This window comes from Eumetopias jubatus, unplaced genomic scaffold (genome assembly GCF_037043125.1).
Source record: "Eumetopias jubatus isolate StellerSeaLion01/CBP00866 unplaced genomic scaffold, mEumJub1_p1.0 scaffold_14, whole genome shotgun sequence".
Lineage (NCBI taxonomy): Eukaryota > Metazoa > Chordata > Mammalia > Carnivora > Otariidae > Eumetopias > Eumetopias jubatus.
The window spans coordinates 83217587-83222604 of record NW_028274820.1 but is presented as its reverse complement, the minus strand read 5'-3'; positions in this window follow the sequence as shown (position 1 = coordinate 83222604).

The following is a 5018-nucleotide window of genomic DNA, read 5'->3' as shown; positions in this document are numbered from 1 at the left end:
TCTAGAAAACAGATGCCAAGATGGAATTGCACACTGAAGACATTTCTTAGTAGAAGTGCCAGTAAAAGAAAAAAGAGAAGGAGACAGAACATGGAGAGAGCTTATAGGCAGTGATGAGGTCTGACACCTGTGAAGGAAGCGGAAGAATGAAGGATTGTGTACAAAGAGTGTCAGACTGCAGCAGAGTTCTAAGAAAATGCCGTGACTGAAAGTCCATGAGCCAAAACCCTTCACAAGAAAAGTTCCAGGTCAGGCAATGATGGACCTCTTTGGTACCCTGCTATGTTTTGCATTGACTGCAAGTAGGCAATGGGAAGTATGGCCTTGGATCCAATAGAGTGATGGATCCAGAGGACAGCAGCCAGGTCAGGTCTGTTGGTCAACTCTGCTCCCAGTAGCAGATAAGTGGTACGTTTCACACAGGTAAGTTCATCTGGTTCCCCTGCATCACTCCCTTAGGTACCCCAAGCATGTTAGTTGTCAACATGATGGGGGTACAGTCAAGCAAATAGGGGATATGAGCTCTCCCTGAGCAGACTTGACAAACTACAAGTGCCTCATAAATGAGAGTTGAATAAATGTCACTATCGACGTCTATGTTCCATATGGATTTCTAAGTGGTACAGAAAATACCTAAATCTCAATACTAACACTCTTATTTATGTTAAAACCTTTAAATGACAGGCCAAGTGCAATTATATAAATTGGAATATAAAATATCAGAGAGACATTACAGAGTTGACCTCAATAGTGGTTTTTATGTATATATATATATTTAAAACTCTTTAAAAATATTGGATTTTTTTATTTGTTTTTGTTAGTTTCCTTATATCAACAAAACTTTGTTTTTGCTTTTGTCACAGCTTATATTAAAGTGAAAATACACATTTGAGCCTATGATCTGCATGCAAATGCAGACTTCTTTCAGAATTTGTGACTATTTCCCAGCTGCTTTGTGATAGGAAGCCAATTATGTACAATATATCATAGAGAGGAAGCAATTACATTCATTTTCTTGGGCACTGAGAAATTTGATAAGGTTGACACTTGGCACATTGAGCTGTGATAACAGTTAATTTTTTAAAAGGCATAAAATATAGGCCAGTTGAATTGAAGCCATTTGTTTTTAAATTGTTGGAAATTGCGTTACCTTAGATGCTTTCAGATGACAAGAGGGAGTGAAAAAATTAATTTAGAAATCTATTCTAAATGCAAAATGAGTACTAGGCTCATTTAATTAAAACAAAATACTTCATTCTAAGAATAAAACAACCCGTGGAATCTAATAATTAGATTCAGATGGGGCTGGACTTTTCGAGACTGTGAAGAAGGGAGTTCTCTCACTATTCTTAATGTTTTACTGAATGCTTTTCCATGTTAAAATGATGCTCCTTCTCCCTTTTTCTGCAAGCACTCAGTACCCACGTTTCTTCTTTTTCTCTTCAATAAAATATTCTCTCAGGAAGACCGGACAAATTTAATAATACTCTGAGATAGATGACTCACAATTCTAAGTTCACATTTGTCATATGGGTGTACTGAAGTTGAGAGGAGGGATGCGACTCAGTCGGAAGGAGTAGCATGATCAGTGATGAGGCGAGGACATCATGATGAATTTGGGAGATCATAAGAGGTGCATGAAGTCTGGAGCAGGTGACACAAGGTCGGCATATTCTGAATTTTCTGGGATCATCCTAATTCGCACCTGTAATCCTGGCAAAATCAATAAGAGTACTAACTTGTGGTCCCGAATATCTGCACTTGGACATTATATTTTATGATTATGAGCATCGAAAAAATGTGAGAGAGATGGATGATGAGGTTAAAGAGATGGGCAGGGACTGTATTATGGGTACATCATATGCCAAAGCAAGGCTTTGAACTTTATTGAAGGCAGCAGAAAGCTTTTTTATCTAAACTTAAACAAACAAAAAGAAAGCTAAAACAAAAACCCCACAGGGGTCTAGTAGTGAAATGTCAGGCATTAGTAAATTGGGGGAAGCATTCCTGCAAGATCATTTTCTCGTAATATCAATTCATGCCACATAAATAATCACTCACCTGAAACACTGGCTTTCCTACAGCTAAATCTATCTCCACATATAAACATTAAAGCCTGACAGCTTACCAGTTGGCTTTATTATTTTAAACATCAAAATTTTTCTTGGAATATCTACAATAAAAAAGGTTTCTTGTGTATTGCCTTCAGATACATTATGGGAAGGATTATGTCTCTGTGAATTATTAAAGAGCATTAGCAATTAATTTAAGAAAATGCAAATATTTAAAATAAACAGAAAAATTAACACTCATTCACAAGATTTTCTTTCCTTCCTTTAAGATGAAATTCTGCAGGTACCTGTCACATAAGTTTACAGGTCCCCTGACGTCAGGTATCCTTGATTGTCTGGGCAGAGAACCATCCTTCCGTGCTGCGAAAAATGTTCCCTTTCCAGGGACTCCACCAAGTTCAGTGCAAGCTGTGGAAAATGAATAGGATAAATGCCGAGGAGCACTGACCATTTTTATAACTTCCAGTGATGTCTCACCCACCGCACACTGGAGCTAAGTAAACACAGTTGGCCAATCCATGCCAGGAATTTTGCTACAAGAACAACAAATTACACCAAACACAAGTGGGAAGAATACAAAGCCACAAACATATTTACACGTAGAGAAATTTAGAGCTCATCATTAGGTGGAAGAGTAAGACTGATTTGTATCTTCTTATTTTTTTGGGTATCATAACAGTATTTCACTTATTCTTTCAGGCAGAAGCTTTAATTTTCTTCCATAAAATATATATTATTATGGGCTTTCTTAATGTAAATTCTTTGCATTGAGATAAAGACACATGTTATTTTGAGATAACTTCTGACTGTTCCTTGAGTAGAAGAATTGTCTGAAGAGAAGGCAGGATAATGGCGGTAGAGTGTAATTTAGCAGTCTGAGTCTGTCCGTGATTCATTTCTCAGAGGGAAGTTGAACTGCCCTCAGATTATCTAGTTCATTGTCAGGCTTCATTAGTCCACATCCACTCACAAGCATCTTTTTTTATTCTACACACTTTTGTTTGAGAATATTTTCTTTGCTTTTTTCGACTATATCTACCCTGAAAATAGCTTGTGTGACACGGATTCTATCGAACACAAATAGGGGGCTAAAAATATAAAAGAGCTGATGAAAAAATGTAACGACGATGTCAACAAGTGCCACAAATTAACACTGAAACTAACACAGATCCATACTCTATGAAGAGTTAAAACGTTCAGATGAAATGGAGATGACCTTCTTCCTTGGGCGCAGCCATGCTTAAAATTTAATCAAGTAAAATTATATATAAAAATTATTAGAAATATTAAATAAACTAAAAATAATATTTAAACACACATAAATTGGGGCACCTGGGTGGCTCAGTCAGTTAAGTGGCTTCCTTCAGCTCAGATCATGATCCTGGGGTCCTGGGATTGAGCCTCATGTTGGGCTCCCTGCTCAGCGCCGGGGAGTCTGCTTCTCCCTCTCCCTCTGACCCTCCTCCCTGCTCATGCTCTCTCTTTTTCAAAAAAATAAGCAAAAACTCTTAAAAGAATAAATGCACATAAATGTATGTTACTTTCAGAATATGAAGAATTAATAAAAATAAGCAGAACACTACTACCTCAATAGAAAAAAAAAGTCTAGGCTGAAATAAGATGAGGAACAAATTGCTGATAAACATCTAAAATATGATAAATAATAAAAGAAAATCTACTGAAAACAACAAAGAGCAGTTTTCACCTATGAAGTCAGGAAAGAGAAAAATAAAAACAATAATGCTGTGATGGTTAATTTTATGTATCAACTAGACTGGATCATGGGGTAATTATTTCTCGGTGTGTCTGTGAGGGTGTTCCCAGATGAGGCTAGCATTTTAATCCATAGATGGAGTAAAGCAAATGGTCCTCTCCAATGCAGATGGGCATCACCCAATCTGTTGAGGGCCTAAAGAGAACAAAATGACAGAGGAAGGGAGAGTTATCTCTGTCTCTGTCTCTCTCTCTTAGCCTGACTGAGTTCAAACGTTGGTATTCTCTTGCCTTCAGAGTGAGAATGAGTCTTTTACCATCAGCTTTCAGACTTGGACTAGAACTATACCACTGGCTTTCCTGGGTCTCTAACTTGCAAATGGCAGATCCTGGAACTTCTCAGCCCTCATAATCACATAAACCAAGTCCTTATAATACATTTCTCTCTCATTCTCTTTCTCTCTGTGTGTCTCTGTCTTTCTGTCTCTTCTCTCTCTCTCTCTCTCTACCTACAGAACCTACCTATTCTACTGACAGATGATAGATAGATAGATGATAGATAGACAGATATTCAGTGCTAGTGAAGGTGTGATAAACTGGGCACTTGCATACACTGCAGGAAGGGTAAAATAAAATAGCTCTCATATAATAATAAAAACCAGGATGTGCATATCCTTTATCCCAATAGTTATATCTTTAAGAACCTATTCTAAAAAAATAATCTGAGATGTGTGCAACTATCAATGTAAAAAGCAATCGCTGTATTATTAGTTACATATACAAAAATTTTACTCAATCAAAAATAACAATAAGAAAACCCTCAAAGAATGATCTTTCTATTCAATGAGAACCCTATACTGCTATTATATAGACTGTGCAGATTTGTAGTGTAGAAAATTACTCATAAAATAATGTTAAAATGAAAAATAGCCAACTATAAAATAATATATGAAGTATAAACCAAGCATTACCTTAATATAAGAGAGAGGAAATATATCAAACCTGAATTTATGTTGGTTAAAGAAATATGAGTGCTTTAAATTTCCCACTTTAAAATTTTCCAAAATATCTCATATTAGATAGTGGATACATGTTTTTTATAACATGAAAAAATGTTGATTCAAATAGCAAGTGCAATTTTGGCAATGATAATAAGATATGTTAAAGTTAATGACTAGAAGCCATGAGAGGACTGTTGTAGGAATAGATAGAATTATTCACAAATGTTCCTGG